Raw genomic sequence first — 24587 nt, 5'->3', positions numbered from 1 at the left:
TTTCAACCATAATTTTTTTTAATCTTCTACTCTTCTTCTTCTTGCATTTTAAAAAAAATTGTGTGATTTATTATCATTGAGTGAGTTCGAAGTTTAGCGGAATATGAGGTACCACTATTCTGATGAAGTAAATTGTTCTATCCTAAGAGCGTATATTCCTTAACCTCGAGTACTTGAGGAAAATAATTCTGATGATATAATAATCATTTTTTGCTTAATATATACATAAGTATGTAATGTTCCAATATATGAAGTTAACATGTTGTAGTCTAAATTCATTTGTTTTTTTTAACTATTTCTCTTGTGATGTTATATTCTTCTAAATATCTTATTAAAAAATTATTAAACTTCTCAAGAGCTAGAGAATCTGTCACAGTTTTTTTTTTATGTTCAAGACAAAAGAATGACTTTATTTATCAATGCTACTTATGTGATTTAGATTGTCAATGCTAACTATTTCTCTTGTGATGTTATATTCTTCTAAATATCTTATTAAAAAATTATTAAACTTCTCAAGAGTTAGAGAATCTGTCACAGTTTTTTTTTTTATGTTCAAGACAAAAGAATTACTTTATTTATCAATGCTACTTATGTGATTTAGATTGTCAATGCTAACTATTTCTCTTGTGATGTTATATTCTTCTAAATATCTTATTAAAAATTTATTAAACTTCTCAAGAGTTAGAGAATTTGTCACAGTTTTTTTTTTTATGTTCAAGACAAAAGAATGACTTTATTTATCAATGCTACTTATGTGATTTAGATTGTCAAGAAGTTTGCTTCAAAATAGTTATTACTATATAAGCATTGCCCTTTGGTTTTGCTGATTTACTATTTCTTAATATTTAAGTATTTTTCGACGAAGAAAGGTTTCTATGACTTGTAATAATGCCAGTTGAAGTATATATTAGTTTAATTTTTATTGTAGTCTAAATTCATATATTTTTGTTAACAATTTCTCTTGTGATGTAGATATATGTTTCTGAATACATTTTTCCAAAATTATTAAACTTCTGGAGAGTTAGAGAATTGTCACGATTTGTTTGTTTGATGCCCAAGACAAAAGAATGATTTTATTTATCAATGCTACTTGTGTGATTTAGATTGTTAGGAAATTTGCTTCAAAATAGTTATTACTATATAAACATTGCCCTTTTTTATTACTGCTTTACTATTTCTTAATATTTCAATATTATCGACGAAGAAAAGTTCATATGACTTGTAATAACGTCAGTTGTAGTTTGTATTAGTTTAATTTTTATTGTAGTCTAAATTTATTTGTTTTTGTTAACAATTTCTCTTGTGATGTGGATATATGTTTTTGAATATCTTTTTTCAAAATTAATAAAATTCTCAAGAGTTAGAGAATTGTCATGATTTGTTTTTTTGATGCTCAATACAAAAGAATGATTTTATTTATCAATGCTACTTATGTGATTTAGATTATCAGGAAGTTTGCGTCAATATAGTTATTACTATGTAAACATTGCCCTTATATATATATATATATATATATATATATGGGTAGGTGTTTATATATGTCATGAATGTATTATCAAGTTAGCAAGATCTTCTAACCTCAAAATATATTATGTTAAAATTTCTCGAGTTCCTTTTCTTTGAAAAAAACTCACAACAAATGTGAAAATATTTGAATATGTATGAATCATTTAAAATTTATCATTAACAAAATAAATTTTATATTCAGTAATATGGAGTAAATATTTTCATTTTGTCCCTACATTAAATTAAAATCTAATAACTATAAAAAGAAATAGTAGCATTAATTAAATGTCCTATTTATTTATGTAAGTATAAGTTGTTACTAATTATTGCAAATGTTATTCACACTCTTTTACATTTAGTTATAATATTATGAATTCTCATAGTTAGTACATTAATTATTTCTATCATTCATCTTTCCTTATATTAACTTTTGACCAATAATTTTTCATATTATTATGCCTCCAATATATATGTGTTAACATGGTATTGTTATTTTTCCTTGGACGAATCATGCTTGGTTAAGTAAATTGAAAATTGTTTACAAGTGTATGAACTATATCTTTGTTGGGTGTAAGATAAACATGTGATTATATATATGATTTCACAGATAGAATATATTAAATTTAATTTTTAGCATTCCAGTTTTTTAAAAAAGGAAACCTTTCTCAGTTAACTATGGACAGTCAGATAACTATCTTTGATTTATTTACGCAGTCAATCGAGAAGTCAAATATGAGAGTCAACAAAAAGAACGTCATTTATTATGTTATAACTTATAAAATAAAAATTAATATACAAAAATATTTCTAAAAAATAAAATGTACTTGTTCTCAACATGTTCATATGACATCTAAACAGATTAAGTGGAATACACGTGTAAAGAACATCTGGTTAGATGAGAAGAAAAATACACAACAAATATCGTTTATAAGATAATATTGGTGAGATACAACTAATTACATGATTGAACCTCATCATATTGAAATAAATGTATACATTATTTCATTTAACTAATAAAAATTTTCATTGACCATCTTCATAGGTTCGTGTGAATAAGAGATGCATATGACGATCTACATTGAACATTCACAAAAGAATCTGCAATATTATTTTGTGCAAACCTTATTATTCAAATCTTCACTTAAATTTTCTGAATTGATAATCACGTGTCGAAAAACTAGTTATATTATATGTGGGAAGAACTCAAGTCAAAAGTTGAATTACCGTTTTACCCTTTATATATAAAGCAATTATTTGTTCTACATTAATGATATTGCAGTAAAAATACTCATAATTATGAAAAGAATCAAATTATTAAAGATTTTTAGCCAAAAATTAAAAAGACCCATCAATTTCCAACTTAATTGTTTGACCTTTGAACTTCATCTACATTAATAATATTGCATAAAAATACTCATAATTATGATTTAAGTCAATAGAATCTTCCTTTTCTCGAGGCACAATACTTTTCAATTGCTTCTTCATCTCTTGTTTGTGAGCAAACTGATGAAGATCAAAGGTCAAACAATTAAGTTGGAAATTGATGGGTCTTTTTAATTTTTGGCTAAAATATCTTTAATAATTTGATTCTTTTCATCTTCCCTTACCTAAGGTCCCTTATTTAAGTCACCCAAAGAGAAATTGGATTTGCAAATCCCATTGAATCTTTTTACTCGAATATGGTGGCGAAATCGTACAAGGCTTCACTGGTTGGTCCACAAGATCTTCCTATATATTACTACGGCTTCATAGCCATCATCTTCGGCGTCTTTGGTGCCATGTTATCAGATACAAGATTTTCTCGTGGCTTGTTATTATATGCAGTGTGCAATCCATTGCTAACATAAGGAATATGGAAAATGCTCTTAAGCAAATCTCAATGGCTATGATGTTTGGTATCACGGGTCTCATGACAAACTACTTGGGTGTTAGTCCCCGGCAAGCAAGACAACTTGATGAATTGTTTCAAGCACAAAACTCATTTATAAGAACATGTGGATGTCGTCCCGAAATATTTGCATTGTTTTGATGATTCTTAGCTAAATGAAGTTGTAGAATATGTTTTTGTTTTTATTGTTTGAGCTCTTTTTACAGGGCTATTCTGTCCCAAGTTCTAATGGCTCTAATCTTAGCAAACACTGTCAAAATTATTATTGTGGTGATATAACATTTTGTTAGTGAATTCAGGTTTCTATATCTTAACTAATGTCTTGTAATGTTGGAAGCAGCTAAAGATTGGCTCCTCTTTAATATTCTACCTTCATTTCTACATTTCTCTGTTAGATTTCATGCAGAGGTTAAAGAATGGAGAAGGTCAAAAAGTTGTTGAAATGGTCGATCACTAGAATTGTTTGATAATAATCATATGAGACAAAAGTGCAACGCAAGTTCTTGAAAACTAGTTATACTAAAAGTGGCAAGCTCCAAACTTCAAAGTTGAATTACCATTTTGCCCCTTTACTAAATCAAAATCTAATTAAATAGTAAATTTAATTTAATAGTTATATTTTATTTATGTAAATGTAGAATTAAAACTCCAACACTTTAATTTCTTGGTTACATCATTGCAAAGTCTCTCAGTTGTTATTAATTAATGCAAATTTTATTCACCTATAAAAAAGCCTTTTCTTTCTTACTCCAAAAAGTCTAAAGAAATTGAAGAGTTGCAATGAACTCAATACATATTATAGGTCAAATTCATTTAGATAGTGAAAATTCAATATATATATATATATATATATATATATATATATATTATTGTTATCTATCTATCTATATTACCTTAAAAGCATGAACTCCTAAATTGAATGTTAAATTATTAAAATATTCCTAATATAGGTTGTGACTTTTTCGATGAATTGTGACCTTTTCAATAAGTTGTGACTTTTCCAAAGAGTTGTGACTTTTTTAATAAGTTGTGACTTTTCCAAAGTGTTGTGACTTTCCAATATGTCATGACTTTTCAAATAAGACACAAAAAATATTTGTTCATACTACCCTTTGTTGACTATAAATAGAGGGACTTTCTCTCATTTTCCAACCACAATTTTTTCTAATCTTCTACTCTTCTTCTTCTTGCATTTTAAATTTTTTTGTGTGATTTATTGTTGTTGAGTGAGTTCGAAGTTTAGCGGAATATGAGGTACCACTATTCTGATGAAGTAAGTTGTTCTATCCTAAGAGGGCTCCATAATCTCGAGTACTTGAGAAAAATAATATAATTTTGATGATATAATAATTATTTGTTTGCTTAATATACACATTAGTATGTAATGTTCCAATATATGAAGTTAAGATGATGTAGACCAACTTCATTTGTTTTTGTTAACAATTTCTCTTGTGATATATTTTCTAAAATTTAGAAAATTGTCACGATTTATTTTTGATACTCAAGATAAAAAAAATGACTTTATTTATCAATGCTACTTATGTGATTAAGAATTCCAGGAAGTTTGCTTTAAAATAGTTATTATACTATATAAACATTGCCCTTTTGTTTTACTTATTTACTATTTCTTTATTTTTCAGTACTTTAGACGAAAAAATGTTCATATGACTTGTAATAATGCCAGTTAAAGTTTGTATTAGTTTAATTTTTATTATTTATTTAATAGCTAATTTTATGAGATAAATATTTTCATTAATGCAAATATATACTTAAATTTGGGTAGGTGTTTGTATTTAAATTAAAATATTATATATGTCACAAATGTATTATCAAGTTAACAAGATCTTCTAACTTCAAATTATATTATTTTAAAATGTTCTGAGTTCTTTTTTTAAAAAACTCACAACAAATGTGAAAATATGTGAATATATAAAATGTAGTTGTTCTCTTCACATGTTCATATGACATCTAAACAATTTAGCGTAGAATACACATGTAAAGCATATATGGTTAGATGGCAAGAAAAATACAAAACAAATATTGTCTACAAGGTAATATTAGTGAGATAAGACTAATTATATGATTGAACCTCAACAAATTGAAATAAATATATACATAATTGCATCTAACTAATAAAATTTTTCGCTGACAATCTTTATAGGTTTGCGTGAATAAGAGATATATATGACGATCCACATTGAACATTCACAAAAGAATCTGCAATATTATTTTTTGCTAAACTTATTATTCAAATTTTCGCTTAAATAAGCAATCTATTTACTATAACATATATTTTTGAAATTGGTAATTACGTGCAACACATGTGTCAGAAAACTAGTTATTATTAAAAATGGGAAGCTCCTAACATCAAAGTTAGACTATCATTTTGCCTCTACATCATATTAAAATATAATTAAAATATTATCATATCACTAATATGATAAAATAAATTTATTTCAAAGTGATTGTTCATGATAAATATATTTATCTAATACCTAAAAATGTTATAAGCCTGAGAAAAATAAATAGGAAAAGAAAACAAATAGGCAATTACTCTTTCAAGAAAAGAAGTTAAAGTAGATACATGTATCTTACAAAATTATTGTTCATGGATTATCTTTTTTATATTTATTGTTTGACCTTTCAAATTTCTATGTGACTTTTCATATACAATAATTTTTGTCCTATAAATTTAACTCTTCTAGAAAAGATTCTTATGTGCTACTCCTACAATTCTTATGTGTAGTAGCTCTAAATCAGTGAAATAATGTCATAATTTGTGAGGAATGTTGTGAGATCTCCCTTATGCAGTTATATGTATAAATAAGAATTCAATTACTCAAACATTGTCTTTATCTCTATTTATATAGTTAAATTGTTGCTTTGTTTATAACTTGATTTAGTTTAGGATTTTTTGTATGTTCAAAAACAAATTGATTGTTACATTATATTTTGTTTAAATTTTCATTATCAAGGCAAGATCGAAAAAGAATAATTAATTGTCTTGCTTATGTGTTTCTTTTTTGTTCTTTGTATTTGTAATATCACCTTTAAGAATGGATTTGATAGAATGGTTACTCTTTTTTTTATTATTATTATTATTTAAATATGAAACATATAGAATTAGAGTAACAGTAGGTTCGATTAACATCGTCTTTGAAGTTCATTGAGGTGACTGCATCTTGGTAACGGTCTTGAGCTTGTCCAGAAGCTATTGGTGCAATCATTTCCCCTCCATTGTTCAATTTTTCCACTGATGATGGTGGAAAATAACTAAGTGAAGAATCTGTCGAGGGCTTCTATTCTGTCATCTTTTTAAGAATATCTTGATCCTCATCCTGTAAGTTAAAACTTGCTAACTACTAACTAATGTTTAAAATCTATAAAGATTTACATACAAATTCTGAATCCGCTATGTCATAATTCATTCTTACTACTTTAAGTATCCCGCATTTGAAGCCCACTCGACAATTATTCTATAGATTAGTGGCAATAGATATGCCCAATAAGGGTAAAGTGCTCTCCATTCAGAGGGTTCTTCATACATAAGGATTCAAAATCGAGACATCTAGTAAAGGGTTGCAGAGATTTCAACCATCCCACTAGATAGTGATGCGATAAGAATGTTATGGATTTTTTAAAATGTATTAGAAACAACATCTAGATTATGTACAGTGTCGTAATTTTTGTACCTACTCTTAATGTTTTTAAGTATTTTTTTTTTTTTATGTTTCTACAACTTGTATAAACTTTGTCCTAATTAAGTTTTATTCTGCTTGTCTCTGCCAAACCTATCCATTGCCATAAACTGGTATTCCATAAGTGATCTTTATCTTATCTTTATCATAAGACAAGAACTGTTCAACTTCCTACTTCTCATATCATTATCCCAATGCATTTATTTGGAGGTAATGAAATTGGTGTAATAGTAATAGTAATAGTGAGACAGTATAAACCTCACTTAGTTACAATATTTTTAAAAAAGAAATAAAAAAAAATATTTAATAATATTTAATTTTTTAACAAATAATATATCATTAATATGGGTTACACGCGCAAAGTGCGTACCCGAAAACTAGTTTATAAAACACATATTCTACAAAATTTATTAATGGATAATACATTTTGGGAAAACTACATAAATTGGACCCATTAGGCAAAGTATTTATCCCTGATTGGACCAACAACCCAAATTATTTACCTGACTGTCCCTTCTTGTTCTATTCATTGAACCACTGTTGCTACCATCAGAGTATATATATATACTCTGATGGTATTTATATACTCTGATAGTATAACAATAATTGAGCAATCTTTTAAAAAAATAAGTCTCTTCGTCCTTGATGGCATAAGTGTGTGTGTATATATATATATATATACTTTGATGGTATCAAGAGTAAACGTGAATTAGTAGTTAAAAACAGGGGAGGTATGAAAGTAAAGGGATTTTCACTTGTAGATAATTTCTCTTTTTACAAATGTTCTTTTCCCTACGTAATAGATTGTGTCAATTTCTTACCAAAAAAACATAATATATTTTAAAATACTTATAATACATCTATATTACATGCATGATTTATTTTTAATTTATATTGCATATTTATCATATTATTGTTATATATTGCTATTAATGGTAATAAATAAAAAAATATCGCTATAATCAATATTTATTTCTTAAAAAGTACTCACCCAAGTAATTTTTTCTATTTTTATTTAAATAAAAAATAGCCAAAAGTCATAGAAAGTATACACAGACTATATAATATAATTTGCCAAAAGTAATAGAAAGTATACACTGACTGTACAATATAACTTACTTATACATGAACTAAACATAGACTATACATCATGAATCATTTCGATCGAATTATATATCAAAAGACTCGAAACATCGAGAGGATTAAATATCTAAAATTTTGGACCGTTTAGAGGAGATTTTTAGTTGATCGGAATTGAATGGTCGGTGTATACTTCATGTATAATCATTATGCTATATTCCATTTTTTAGTGTATCATAATGGATATATATAACTCATGTATAGGTATGTGTCACGATCCAGATCGTCGTGATTGACACCCACACTAACCCTCCGGTGGGAGAACCATTACTACAACCTGACTAAGAAATTTTTAAGAAGCTAAAACATTTAAAGATACAGAAGCATGTTTAAATGACTAAATAAATACGGAGTTCCCATAAACTCTGAAGGTCTAACAAACAACTATCGCGGAAATTCAACCTTTAGAACTGAAAGTCATTGTACCAAAACTCTGTTAACCAACAAGTCTAAGGAAAGGGGGTGCTGCCCCGAAACTAAACATAAACAAATTTAACATATAGTCTGAGTCCGAAAAGAATGGACTAAACAAATGAAGGATCCATGGCAGCTTGAAAGAATTAGCTCACCCTCAAATCCGGTCTCGATCAATGATCCCCTAGCTGAGGTCTATCAGTAGCCGCCTGAAGATGCCTTGTACTTAACAAAGAACGAGCAAGTGCAGTTTCAGTACACAACCACAGTGTACTGGTAGGATCACACAGCTACTCCAGTAAGAGGAATACAAGCAAGTAGTTACCACATAGTAAACACACATATACGGCATGCATAATTTAGTTATCAATTAAGGAGCAACATATAACTTTACAACATCAATGACGAACAGACCCGAATGTAATAATCACAAGTGGTCCTCTCATGGAACCCACACTCAAACTGTTAGTGCGTCGGAACGTGACACCCGATTGATTATACATGTGTCGGAACGTGAAGCCCGATCTAATATATGTGTCGAAATGTGATACCCGATCCAATATATGTGTCGGAACGTGACACTCGATCCAGTCAGGACAACCACAATCACAATCACACCCATAACGAACAATACTCATAGTCATACAATCAAGTAGTAGATTCATGGCATGTAATTGTTCACACATAATCATTTTATTAGATTTGGTTCACATTTCCCTATTCACATACACACATGCATACAATGAAGCAATTAATCGAGATATATCACACAAATAGGAAATCGAGCCATCACCTACCTCGAAACCAAGCCTGATTACTCCTAAGATACTTGAGCCTTCCTTTTCCAGAGTCTTTCAACTTGTTTTTGGTCTAAAACAAGTAATCAACGCAATGATCAATAAACAAGGCCTAATTTACTCGGATAATAATCAAACTATCAATCCAAGGCCAAATCCAAGATCCTAATACTCAACTAGGGCATCTACCACCATTAACTTCAGGTCACAACCCTCCCCCAATGATAATTACCCAAGATTCTAAGTTCTAAGAATCGAAATACGAATTAGGGGAGTAATAATCTTACTTTTAGAGCTACAAATCGTGGGAATCTGTCAAGAAACTGCCCCGGGTCGTCTCTTAGCTTTCAAGAACGAAGTTTTGTAGAAAACAACGATTTTGGGATTTTCCCTCGACTTAAGTCGCGATTGGCCCGCCACAGCGTACCCCACCCCGCCACAGTGGCCCCGCCCTGGCGGGATTAATCCTGCCCCGGCGGCTTGCACGGAGATAGAAACTCAGAATTTAGGTTCCAAGCTCCCATTGCTCAACACACCTTCTACCATTGACGTTCTACAACTACCCTCTCACGCCAAGATTAGTTTCGGGAGTTCTACTCACCCGAATTCGATTCCATAAAGCCATACAAGCTCCTTAATGTCTTGGCTATCCACTCAAGTGATCACATTCATAATTAAATCCCCTATTCATTACCAGATTTCCCTAGACTTCACCTGACTCAGATTTCGTCCAAGTCTGGCCTAGGCTAGAAATTTTCAAGTCACTACTCAAAAGTTTTCTAGCCCAAATTCTTTTCTCATTGGCGTTTCCAGAACGATGGGAACAGATCGTTATAGTAAGTTATATACAATTTTTTGAGTGTATCATAATGTATAATCAATATATACTTTCTGTTACTTCTGAATATTTTTTATTAAAATATAGGTAAGCCCATCAATGTTTGAGTTGATATCTAACTCAATTGATTCATGAGAAACTATGTCAGTATATTTTGAAAAAAGACATTTTTTTAAGTTTAATATGTTATATATTAGCTATAATAAAGAAAAATAATAATTTTATAGACACTAAAACATATAAAAACATAAATAAAGCAATTAAAATTTAAGTAATAATTTGGGCAAGGTAGGTTTTGACCCACATTTTAGCCTATTTCACCAAATTCATTTCAGCATAAATAACTTTTGGTCGGATCAACAAGCCGCTCATTTATCAACTCAACCTATACTGCTCCGCCTAAATTCAACTCAACTTGCCTATTTTTCACCTGGATCATGCCCCTAATTAGGACTTAGGAGTGTTTTATATTTTTAAAAATATTTGCTCCTCAAATTTGTGGTCTTTAATTTTTGCTCTTCAACACTTAAGAAATTAAAATATAGACAAAAGTATTCCTATTTTTTTTTGAAAAAATCGCTAGACACAGGTTACGCCTTATAAGATAGAAGTTCAGTTTTAGAACGCTATGTCTTAAAAGTTCTTACACTATACAAATTCCCCATGACACAGTTATGTTCCCGAAGAACAAGTTCAGTTTTAGAACTTTATGTGTTAAGAAGTTCATACTACTAAACTTGTGCCTCAAGTCACAAGTTATGCCTACTAAAATTATGCTTCAGACAAAGTTTTTCAAAACATTTGCCGATAGTACTGAATTTATACCAGTTTAGAGCAAATATTCTCTAAAAAGATTTATCTTGCGAAATTAGATCATATATAGTAGGAATGAAAATGGGGTGGAGCAGGGCGGGTGCGGGGCAGGTTATGTCTTAACTCACAAAATTAAAACCTATCCCTCCCCGTTACACATAACCTTTTAATCCACATAAACCTGCCCCACACCCATACGAGATAAAAAGAAGTTAAAATCGCTAACTTCAAATTGCTAAAGGTAATCACATTTTACGGTTTCTAATCATTTCATAGAGTTGAGCAGGTTACAGAATTATAGTAAAAATTTAAACAAAAAGGCAAAATATTATTTCTTTTACCTCATTTCCACCACTGTAAAACATATATTTATTTATTTATATAAGTAATAAGATAATATAAATGTGATCACTATCATCACTTAGACAACTTGCAAAAATAAAATAAAAATTGCTAACTTCAAAGTGCTAAAAGTAATCACATATTAACGAGATCCTTCAAATTAGATCATTCCCTCCGTTCCTATTTATATGTCGTCCTTACTTAAAAATAGATGATCTTTAATACTTGTCATTTCACAAAATTAATGTATAAATGACATTATTCTCAATATTTTACCCTTGAGAGTTAGTAGTCTTAAAATTATGAATTTGATCAACACAGAAAACTAAATGATTAATTCATGTTCATTGGTCAATTTAATTAATCAAAATAAATCAATTTATGTTTATTTATTGAAAACTTGACATCAAGAAAAAACACTAAATAAAGGTATAATAGTAAGCTAATCTAGTTTCTTAAGGGAAGAGAAATCCACAATGGTAACATATAAATAGAAAACGGAGGGAGTATTTTCTACCCTAACCCACACCCACCCCCGTTCCACACATATTTTTAAATCCCCCCCCCATGTACTTAAACCTACTCTGCCCCATTGACACCTCTAGATTATAGCTAGAGGCTATTCCTAGCAAGGGGTCGGGGACTGCCCGGCCCAACTCAAGTCCCGTATCGCCGGTCCCGGATGTTGAGGTGGGAGGGGGGATAGGGGAATAGGGGACGTAATTCGTCCCGCATGACCCGACCCGGTTTGGCCCTGTCCCGTCCCGACTGAATCGACCGGTCTCGTGGGACAGTTTTTTTTTTTTTTTTTTAAATATCTGCAATTATTTACCACCCCCTACTCTTTAAACTTTTATTTTAACCTTAAAGTTTCATAGAATATATTTTAGTCCACTTTTTGCATTATAAATACCCCTTTATCCCTCAATATTTCTCACAAATTATCTACTCTCTTATCTATATTCTATATTCTCTCATTCTTGAATCTGGATTCTATTAATCATCTTAAATTCCCAATTCTCAATTAATATCATAATGTTTATATTTCCTTTAAAAATTCATTCCAATCCTGCGAATTATTCGACTTTGGATGCAAAAGATTTATAGATGGAGCTAATCTCTTTTCCATTCAAGAGTTCTTATGCGTTTCCACGCCCCTTTGAGACCCCGAAAAATGGACAAATTCCTTTTCTTAGGAACACATTTACAATCATAATATTTATATTTCAATTAAAATCATAATATTTATATTTTATATTGTTGCTATCAAGTAATCCAGTTACAACTTACAACAATATTTTTGGGCCCAGCTTCAAGTGTCAAGAATTGATTATAACTGTCTGCTATTTACACAGATGTTTGGTACATTCGTACATCTCTTAATTTATCAATTTTTCTGCAATTAATTTTTTGTTTTATTTTTATTTTTATATTACATTTCACATTTTATTAAAATATGAGTTGTAATAAGAAAATATGGTAAGGAAAAAGTAACAAACACTATTTCTAATATATTTATTTTTTCTAAAAGAAGTAGTAAGAAAAAAACTAAAGTAAGTGAGGTGGTTCTTCTTCTAAATTAATGCATAGAGTTAGATTTAATACAAATGATTCTACTTATGTTGATGATACTATTTTCACTTCTCATTTTAATTTAGATACAATTACTGAAATTGATTCTGAAAATTTAGAATGACGTTATGGTAATACTAATCTTGATGAAGATCTAAATGAAGATGTAGAAGTTGATTCGGAAGAAGATGAATTGGATGATACACCTACTAGTCCGGCGACGGAAGCTCCAACTCCAACTCCAACTCCAACTCTAAGTCAAGAAGGTAGTCAGCTACCCCTCCCTTTAGGGATGGCAATGGAGCGGGGTAGATTTGGGGTGGGGAAGGTTTAAGACTATGTGGGGTAGGGTGGGTTTAAGGTTGTGTGCGGCGGGTGGGATGTGAGGCGGGTTGAAGTGATTTTTTTTAAAACTAATTAATGCAGGGGAGGGGGGGGGGAGGGAGGAGGGGGGCGGGTTGCAGGTATATGTGATTTTATGTGGGCTTAAATTTAATTTTATATTTTTACATGTTATAAGAGTAATAGAACATTATTAATTAAGATAATTTGTTTAAAGCTACTAAAATATTCAAGGTATTAAATGAAGATGGTTCAACAAAAAATAATCAATCTCTTACATGTTTTCCAATTGACCTCTAAAAAATAAATTCTAAGTCACTATCCTATTAATTAATACAAATTAATGAAAAAATGAATTTATTTTTATGAATTTATTTTTAGTATCAAATTTAACAAGAAAAGAAAATATTAAAAAAAGTGTGCGGGGCGGGTTCATGCGGAGCAGGTCTATGCGGGGTAGGGTGAGGCGGGTTGAAAATGAAAAAAGATGTTATGCGGGGCAGGGTGGATTTAAATTTTTTGCGGGTTAAGCTCAACCCTTCCCGCACCACCCTATTGCCATCCCTACCTCCCTTATACCTCCTACAAGAGGAAATATGAAGTATCAATACCCTAAAACTTCAATTATTTGGCAATTTATGACTTTAGATACTGTAAACTCTATTCCTAGCTGTAATTAGTGTAAACAACAATTTATGCATAGACTCAATGGAGATCATGATGGGATGGGGATTTAAATAGACATTTGCTATCTTAAAGACCGATCAAATATAAGGCGGCTAAAGCTTTAGCTTATAAAAAAAGAGAGGTGAACATGTTGATGTTAATAATAATGAATCGGGCGGGGTGGGGTAGGTTGAAAATGAAAAAAAAATGTTATGCGGGGNGGGGGGGGGGTGTTTAAATATTTTGCGGGTTAAGCTCAACCCACCCCTCTTCCTTCCCACACCACCCCATTGCCATCCCTACTTCCCTTATACCTCCTACAAGGGGAAATGTGAAGTATCAATGCCCTAAAACATCAATTATGTGGAAATTTATGACTTTAGATACTGTAAACTCTATTCCTAGCTGTAATAAGTGTAAACAACAGTTTATGCATAGACTCAGTGGAGGTCATGATGGGATGGGTGTTTTCAATAGACATTTGCTATCTTTAAGACCGATCAAATATAAGGCGGCTAAAGCTTTAGCTAATAAAATAAGAGAGGTGAACATGTTGATGTTAATGTTAATGAGTCGGTAGAGGGTTCTAACATGGTTCAATGAACATGGGATGCTTCAACTTCTGGTGGTCCAATTACACAGCGTAAATATAATAAAGAAAGAAATCGTGAAAATTTAGCTAAGATGATTTCTGTTTGTGGTTTACCTTTTAGTTTTTCTTCACATCCTGATTTTATTAAATATATTCAACAAACTTATAATCCTTCTTTCAGAGGTATTTTAAGAAATACAGTTAAATCTTATGTTTTTTATTTTCAAGGTAAATATTGTCAATATCTTCGTTGTTTATTTAGCATATTTAATTGTAGAGTGTCTATAACTTCTGGAATGGATCATAGTATTAATGGACATGATTATTTAAGCGTTACCGTACAATGGATTGATCATGACTGAAATTTGCAAAAAAGAATATTAAGTTATAAAGAATGTGTAGAGAAAAAAATTTGTTCTTACATAACTTCAATTATTTGAATTATTTTAGATTTTTATATGCTTTGTGATAAAGTGATGAGTGTCGAATTAGATAATTCCTTTAATAATACCAACACTGAAAGTGTGTTAAAGACTAGACTATGTCCAATTGATACTAATTCTTTCCATGTTAGATGTGTTGCACATATATTTAATTTAATTGTACAAGATGATATTGTATTATTTGATTGCGGTTGTATTAAAATAGAATATGTTCTTATGTGGATTTTTTATGCTCATAGAGTTTCTAGAATTAGGGAATTTGTGAGCATTGTGTAGTATGTGATCTTCCACCACGAAAAGTTTCGAAACATATTAAAACTAGGTGGAATTCTTTTGATGAAATGCTTTCAATTGATCATGAATATCAAAGGCCCATGCAAATAATTTTTAATGCCCATAATGTTGACCCACTCGATAGAATTTGTTTAAGAAGATTGGAATGAAACTAAAGTATTATTGAATTTTTTAAAACTTTTTTATAAGGCTATAAAAATATTTTCTGGAATTTATTATCCTACTATTTCATTAGTCTTAATAAATATTTATGCTTCTTCAATTCAATTTGTTAAATACAAAAAAATTGAAAAATTTAGACCATCAAATGAAGCTATGATTAAAAAATTTCAAAAGTATTTTTTTCTATTCCTCAGATTTATTTAACTTCAACTTTATTTAACCCTCAATATAAATTATGAGGTGCACAAGCACTTATTGAAAATATTTTTGAAAATTTAGAAATTTCAATGGAAGAAGTTTCAAGTTTTTAGAATTTGTAACTGTAACATAAAAGTGCAAGCCAATATTTTGTATGATAGATATCGAATTATAGAAAATAATAAAGGAGATGTTGGTCAAACTTCTAATGCTAACAATAATGATTGTATTTATAATTATATGCAAGGATTTCTTGGTCTTGATCATACTAACCGTAATGATCTTGAAGAATATCTTAATAAGGAATTGGAAATGGTTACTGACGAGCAGGGCAACATACAAATATTAGACTAGTGAAGGAAACGTGGCAGTGCATTTCCAGCTCTTAGCAAAATGGTTATGTCACAACCCGAGACTACACCCTGGACGTGGCTGACACTAGAGAACCATTGCTGGCGCCTAAGCGAACTCTCATCCTGGCTGACTACAAGCAAAAAACTAAGTCAAGCATACATAAACATCATGCTGAAAGAAATGCTAAATTAGCAGTGTATTAAATCTCAAAACTCTCTGAATACATTGAGATGAAATATAAGTTTTAAATAAAGCATATGAAACTGAAAGACTTTCCAAAACTGTCTATCTATGAAGACTCTACTGTACAAATATGATTGTATGGAAAAGACTCACTACTCCTCAAGAGAACAACTACTAACAACTCATTAAACTAGAGTCCTCCGGAAGTAAGGATGTCTCACTCAAAAGCTGACGAGCGGATGAAGTGATCTCAACGGACTCTTGTTGGGGATCCTAAGAACCCATATCTGCATCATTTGATGCAAGTCGAATGACATCAATATATTGAATGTACAAGTATGTAATATAGTTGAATAAAAAATAACTGAATGAGAGGACTATAGTAGATATGGATATATACTCAACTGAATGTAAAGAAATAAATGAGTGAAATCATTTAAAACTTTACAAAATGTACTCATCTTTGAACTTAACAAAATAGGTGATATATTTAAAATAAACTTTAACTTTATTGGGAGATTCTCTAACCAACAACCATTACTATGAGCTATGTGATGATACAACATCTTGTCCACGTTGCCAGAACTGTCCTATATTGTGTCGGGATATAGAACCTCTCAACTAAGTGGACCCACTAAGCTCTGCCCGAAGGCCCTAAGGATTCATCTGAAAAGTATGATCCTGTACCCATGTTGGAAAGACATGGCTTTTGGGGGCTGTGAGTTATTTGAACTCTCCCCCGTATCGGTGCTGAATACTACTCCCAATAAAATATACTCTTGCTCAAATGTTTAAAAAGTACTCTTTCTCTAGTTTGTAATAATTTCTCAAACTATCCTCTTAAAAGAGGTTATTGCTCTAATATATCTCTGAAACTCATTGCTCATTTAGAAATCAAGATTTCTCTTTACTCAATGTAAAAATACATTCTTGGTTGAGATAATTACTCAAAAGGGGGCCTCTTTAAGAAGTAACTTCTCTGTACATAATTTTTCTGAAAACTCTTTTATCTTTTATTAAAAAAAGTCTACTCATTTTCTTCATGTAAAAGTGAAACATTTGGGAAATACTTAGTTCCCTTATACTCTTTCTCAAACTCTTCTTTGCTTCCTCAAAACTTAGTTTAAACAATAATATTTTGTTTAAAAGATTCTCAATAAGAATGCAATGAATACTCAATAATAGGGTTCATGTTAAAAAATAGACATGAACAATCAACTCAATAATTGCAATACACAATTTCCAATAATTCAATGATTAGAAATAGGAATTCAATAATCAACAACTCAAGAACTCAGAACTCAATATCAACTCATCTCATGGATACTCAAATCTAAGGATAGAACATTAGATTACTCTTTTACTGATATGAAAGTAGATGTAGGGTGTGAGGACAAACTAGTCCAACAGATAGCCTTATATACCTGATTATGAAGCTATTAGATTGAAAACTTTTGTGGAGATTTCATTTTATCTTAAGCTTGAGGAGGAACTATAGCTTTTTGGAGGAAACCTTTGTTCTTGGAACCTTGGTGCTTGCTCTTGATAAAAGAAACTCTTTTATGAAGTTATTAGAGTGGGAGAACATGGAAAAACCTTGGGTGGAAGGATTCTCTTTGTATCATAAATTTTTGACCCTAAGGTTTTCAGGTTCTTGTTGGACAAAAGGAACCCTAGGTGTGTGTTAAGAGAATTTCTAAATACTTGAATGTTTTGATTGATGAAGACTAGTTAGTTGAATGATATACTAAGTTAAAACACTCAAAAATGACTTAGAATAGGGTCTAAACGACATAGGGGAAAGATCAAAATGACCCCAACTTAAAAACTGATGAGGTGCATTAAAAGGTAGGTTTCACGAACAGTTTAAGGCTCCACGGTCTATGAAGCACTTCACGGGCCGGATTTCCGGCCGTGAAACTTCACCAGCCTAACATGGTTTCACTAAAACGAGCATAAGTTTTTACTCTGAACTCAAAATGAGGCAAACCTAGTGGCGTTGGCAAAAGACTAAAAGACCTTTAACTTGAAAGTTTATGGTCCACCTAATTCATTATGTGCTTAGAGATATGGTCATTAGAAGTTGACCTAATAAGAATATTACGTCAAAACTTAATTGGTAAGGAAGTTTTCAACTCAACTTTGTGCTAGGGGTTCTTGTGATTCATATCCAAATCCATTCCACACTAAAGAATTGACCCTTACACATATAAGAAATTCAAGAATCACCCGACACAACCTTACATGTAAATGAAGAATAGTTCGCGTCTTAACTTAGAAATTTTTGGGGTGTTACAATATTTACCCCTTGGGATCATTCGTCCTCGAATGATGGTTAATTTGAGAATGAAGGGGAAAAGAGTTACTATCACTACCTTTCTTGACTTCTGAGCTTGCCTACTAATATATGCGGGACTGATTCATACTAAGATTTTTGAACTATCTAAATCACATAAGTCAAGAATGATATTGTTATGAACATAGGCACACTCTATCTGAAAGTTATCTTACATGAAACAAGCATATCTGAGCATGAAGTAAGAACATGACTATTATTCCTTTTAAGCAATACAACTGCTAGGTTTCAAGTTTAGAAATACCTCTAAGCAATGCCCTCCTTTATGAATACATCACCTCATTAGCTGCAACTCATAACTCCTACAAGGGTTTATGACTACTCTTACTAGGTTCTAGGTTAAACTGTCTACTGTTACTATGTTCAAGCCAAATCTCTAAATCACAAGATACTAAACATGAGATGTTTATACTAATCTAAACAACAGGATTCAGGTTTTATGCCTTTGTAGGAATCTCATCCCATGAATACTACTCCTTACCACTACATTATGCCAACACTTGAGCTCATATCAAGAAACACCTAATGCATCACACATTTGTCTACATGTTAACAACACCACATTCAAGCTTAGTACTGCAATCACTCCATGGACTCCTACTAACTAACTTTCTAAGTATTTCTCATTCTCTTATCATCTCCACCAACTGAAAATCAGGCATTACTACCAGGAACTGACTAATTGCTCTCATTTAACTATTACTCATAGTAAGACTTCATTCATCCTTCCTTCACTTTTATAACCTTAGATTGAATAAGCACACTACTACTACCAACATAAGCAACATGGTCCTTCTCCTTCTATAATCACTCAATTACTATCATCGCATCACTCTCTAACTAAAAAGGATCCCTAAAAGAGCTTTAGGGCAAAAGATCATAACCACGATTCATTTGAGAATTCTGATATAAGAATATGCATGACATAACATTATGTTACTAGCCATTCAGATCAAATCATGAATTTGTGAGACTAAGCATACTATGAGACATGAGTGCCTATTTGAATAGCTTCATATCATGAGGCTGATATCCATAACTTTATGGAGTAAGATTGAGATCAATGGGCTAAAGTCTTTGCCTCTGACTATGGGAACTGAGCATAGATGTGAATATGTCTGAAGTGTATGAGCATAAGTCATGAACACAATTATGATATTAGAGACATCGATCTTTTATTGTATTGACTGAACTTTGAGGAATACTCTAGAGTATGAGTGGATTAATATATCACTTTAACTCTTTCTGAACACATCCATATTTGATTCTTAACAATTGACTTGATTTATCATCTTATCATCTCCCCCTTAGGTATGAAGCTAACATTTTAAAGCTATGGATCTATTCAATCATCTCTAAGATGGTCTACATTTTCTGTACTCTAATACTCAAAAAGGATTATCTCATGGCTACTGAACTCTCCATGTGCAGGTACTAGGATTCCTTCTAAGACCTCTTTCTAATATGCTTCTCTTAACCTCTTCTCATTGGCTTATAAGGCTGTTTCATCTAACTCTTAAGGAAAAAAAAATAATGCTTACATTAGCCTATTCCATACTGGCAGCTCAAATATACTATCTAGGCATACATGAAAAATCATTAACTTAATTAGAACCTCGTCTGACTACATACGAACTATGGTACACCTCTTAATATTCTTTCTAATCTAATGACTTAGCCACACTTCCTTGCTCTCATCTAAGAGTCATAATACCACACTTTTACCACTCACACTTATCGAAATTAACACCTTCATTTCTCACCTAATTTAAGTCAAACCTACTAGATCAGATCTCAAATTAACATCATCACCCTCATGTTGCCATCCTTTTTTATCACAACACTCATCTAAAATTCAAGCTTTGTGCCTATTAATCACAAATATCGATATAATTGCTCGCTTACTATACTAACTTACAACTACTAGATTAAATAAAGAAACACTCACCTACTAAGATCTCATGACAAGTATTTAATTTTTATCTCTCAGTCTACCTCTTTACAGATTATTGTCACGTTCTATTTCACAACACAAGTACTATTTACCCATTCACTATACATCATTGCCTAATTGGTTCTATAACCCTATAAATATTATGGGGCACACACTTAAAAAAATCATAATCTTAGCTTAGGTCTATGTCATGACTCGACTCTCTGAGTCATGATGACACCTACTAAAACCCGCCAGTAGATAAGTCGACCCGTACCCAGAAGGATACGTAGTGAGTACAAGGGTAGAGCTAAAACAACAAACAATGTTAATAATGAGAAAAGAAGGAAACAAAAAGCAAACCCAAAACTATATACAATAGATACCCTCCCAGAACCTTGAGATCACGAGTACATAACTTTCTAACAGAGTAAATACAAGTCCTAAAAGTGGACCACAATAAGCTGTCTCAAAGGTAAAAGACAAGCTAACATATATACAGACGGAGACAAGCTGATCCAGGACATCAAGCGCTCACCATCATCTTCGATATCCCCAAGCTGCAAAGGCTGGCACGAGCGATCATCGCTGGTAGGTGGTACTAGGACCTTTATACGAGAAGATGTAGAGCGTAGCATAAGTACCAAAACAAAGGTGCTAAATAGTCATTCTAGCACGATCGAGCAAGAAAGGTAGAGACAATAAGAAAATATAGAATCTAGTCACAAACAAAGGCCAAAACATATATGAAAAGAAGGCACAAGAGCATACCAAAAGTAAATCTAAGTACAACTAAACTAAACCGAACTGGACCCCATAAGCCAGGAAGGTACACTCGTGCACAAGTTTAAATAAAACCTCAAATGGACCCCCACAAACCCGACAGGTACCAAGAATAACTAAGTCTACAAGATAGAAGAGTAATCCAGATCCGAATCCAAGAACCAGTCAACTCCCAGCCCAACTAGCAAGAGTTACAATCAACTCCCACCCCAGCTAGCAAGAGTGACAATCAACTCAATAGGTCAACTCCCAGCCCAACCACCAAGAGTGACTATCAACCCAGGCTGACAACCATATAATCCACTCCCAGGGGTGTCAACTGCCAAGCTAGCAAGAGTGCCTCAAGGGTGTGTCAACTCTATAGAGGATCTCAAATATCCAGGCCGCATAGCCAGCCAACCCATTCCTAGGGGCGTCAGCTACCGAGCTAGCAAGAGTGCCCGTAGACGTATTGACTTCGAAGAGGATCTCAAGTAGGATCCGAGTTACAGTGGATCAATGTCCACTCCTGAAAATATCATAAAAGGATCAAAGCCAGAAACACTCCAATCCTGAGAAAGCACACAATCTCCGGCAATGCATCAGAGGCACATAAATAAGAAGAGGAGACAAAAAGGCTAACAAGGTGTGCAAATGCCTAGGCTAAGGCTTATAATATCAGACCAGTCTATTCTACTCTATTAGGACCTAGTCCATTTGAAATAATGTCAAAGAGATACCATAGTCACAAGATGAATGGCTCTAAGGCAACACTAGTCTATCCGAGACTAAGGCCCAAAATATGCTCCAAAAACAAGTAACCAAACAAGTAAATCACATAGCATGCTACAACACACATACATCCCTCTATTAGCATGGTACTACCCTCGAAACAGTACTAATCAACCCTAGATCATAATTCCAAGAAGAAAACCAGAAATAACTAGGTACCCGTCCCAATTCACATTCAACATCATGAATTCATGCATTCATGCTTAATCTAATAATAAAAAAAGTTGTAGCCTACATGTAGGCCGACCGCGCACTCCATATAACAATGCCAGAGTTTTTCCCTTTTGAGCGGCGTCTGAATGATGCCACACTATCAATAATAGGATCACAATGTCAATACGGTCGTTTGGGCACCAAAATCACCCAAAATGGAGACGAACCAATATTTAGAGTCAAATGAGAATCGTGGGATCTGTTTTGGAAATTTCAAAATTGACTCCATCAAAAAGTCCTAATCTATGCCTTGAATTTATGTCCCAAAATAGAACATAATTCGAGGCTTGAAATCAGCTAACACAACAACACAATTAAAACCCAAATCAAAAGAGAGAGGGCAATAACTTTCACACCATTTTTACCTCGAACGGAGTAGCACTAACAAAATTCAACCACTCCACTATGTAGCCCCAAAAATTACAAGCACGTGAAACTTTGAATCACCAAAATTGGAGTTAAAAACAGGGAGAAATCACAATTCTAATTTTAGAACACAGGCTGGTCGCGACTAGGGATGACAATGGGGTGATGTAGGGTGGAGGTGGGAAAGTTGAGCTAAATTGGAAAATTTTTTAATCTGCCCCACTCCGCATAACAACTTTTTTCATTTTCAACCCGCCCACCCCGCCTCGCATAGACCCTTCCATCATAAACCCATCCTACATAATATTTTTAATATATTATTTTCTACTTAAATTTGATACTAAAAATATAATTCATAAAAATAAATTCAGTTTTCACTAAGTTGTATTATAATAGGACAATGACTTAAAAAAATATTTTTTAGCGATGAATTGGGAAACATGTAAGAAATTGTATTATTTTTCATTGAACTATTTTCGTTTTCTATCTTGTATATTTTAGTAGCTTTAAAGAAATTATTTTTACAAATAATGCTTTATCACTCTTATAACATGTAAAAAGTCAAAATTAAGTTTGAATCCACATAAAATCACATATACCCGCAACCCCCCCACCCCACATTAGTTTTTTTAAAAACCCACTTCAACTGGCCACGTATCCCACCCGGCCTGAAAAATCTTAAACCTACCCTGCCCCGCATAGCCTTAAACCCACCCAACCCCATTGCCCTCCCTAGTTGAGACCAACCTAAGTAGGCCACATGGCTGAACGATGCGAACGCGGTCGTGCCTCAGCTGACAGTAAAAGGGCTAAGGCCTCAAAACTTCAAGGAGGTGCCTGAGACTCGTTCTGAACACCGTGTGCACAAATGAGAAATGCTACCCCATCAGAAATGACATTCCGGACTCAACAGAACGATTTAAATTCTTATCTAAGATAGTTTCGATGAAAAGTGGGTCCCACACCCAATTTCCATTTTAAGAAAAATTCCACAATTGGCCTCAGAATTAGCCCGAAACCCTCGAAACCTAAACGAAGGGTCATTCTTGACCAAACTCAACATTTCGAAGCTAATCGCGCTGATGAAATTCTCATTCGAGCTCATTCTCAAAATTTTGACTAAGGCCAAACTTAGGCTTCAACGTGAAAGTTAAAATGCCCAATTGCACAGCCTCACACGACTATGCTACTAGCCTAAAATGACCTTTCTGGAGCTGCTGAAATCGTTAGAATTGGATTTTGAGTTTATCTTCCTGAACTACTGATAAAAAATGACCATTTAAGGTTCAAAATCTCCCAAAACACTAAAACTCACATAAAAACCAAACGAACAACCAGGTGACCGAACTGTCAGTCCTAGAAAATCTTAAATGACTTGGAGTTGCTACATGGAAGCTCTAGATAAGCGAAGAAGTACCTGAAGACTCAAACAAGCCTGGAAACTGCTCCCGCATATCATGCTTTGTATCTTAGGTAGGCTCCTCAGATGGATGATGCCTCCAACAAGCCTTAACCGCATGAATGGCTCTCGAGCGCAAGCATCACACGTCTCTGGAAAGAAGGGCAACTAGTTCCTCTAGGAAGGTCAATCAATCATCAAACTCTACTGCATCATACTGAAGAACGTGCGACTTATTAGGAAGATATCGACATAACATCAAAACATGAAAGACTAGGTGGATAGCTAAGAACATTGGTGGAAAGGCTAACTCATAAGAAACCTCTCCAACTACTCGAAGGACCTCAAAAGGCCCAATATTCCTGGGGTTAAGCTTTCCCCGCCTCCTAAAACTCATCACGCCTTTCATGGGAGACACGCAGAGGAAAAATATATCACCAACTAAAAAATTCAAAGTTCACCGCCTACGATCAACATAACTCCTATGCCTACTCTGAGCTGTCCGAAGTCTGTCTTGAATTACC

General features: G+C 32.6%; 2 protein-coding genes across 2 annotated transcripts in view; both read right to left on the bottom strand.

Moving 5' to 3' along the window:
* The window catches only part of LOC125862054 (beta-amyrin synthase-like), a 513447-nt gene that overhangs the window by 371587 nt on the left and 117273 nt on the right, over positions 1 to 24587 (bottom strand). The gene's annotated exons all lie outside the window — the stretch shown is intronic.
* Positions 1 to 24587, bottom strand: part of LOC125862056 (beta-amyrin synthase-like) — a 511253-nt gene that overhangs the window by 370654 nt on the left and 116012 nt on the right. The gene's annotated exons all lie outside the window — the stretch shown is intronic.

This window comes from Solanum stenotomum, chromosome 4, assembly GCF_019186545.1.
Source record: "Solanum stenotomum isolate F172 chromosome 4, ASM1918654v1, whole genome shotgun sequence".
NCBI lineage: Eukaryota > Viridiplantae > Streptophyta > Magnoliopsida > Solanales > Solanaceae > Solanum > Solanum stenotomum.
Note: the sequence above shows the minus strand (reverse complement) of the source record. Positions and strands in the feature narration are given on the sequence as shown.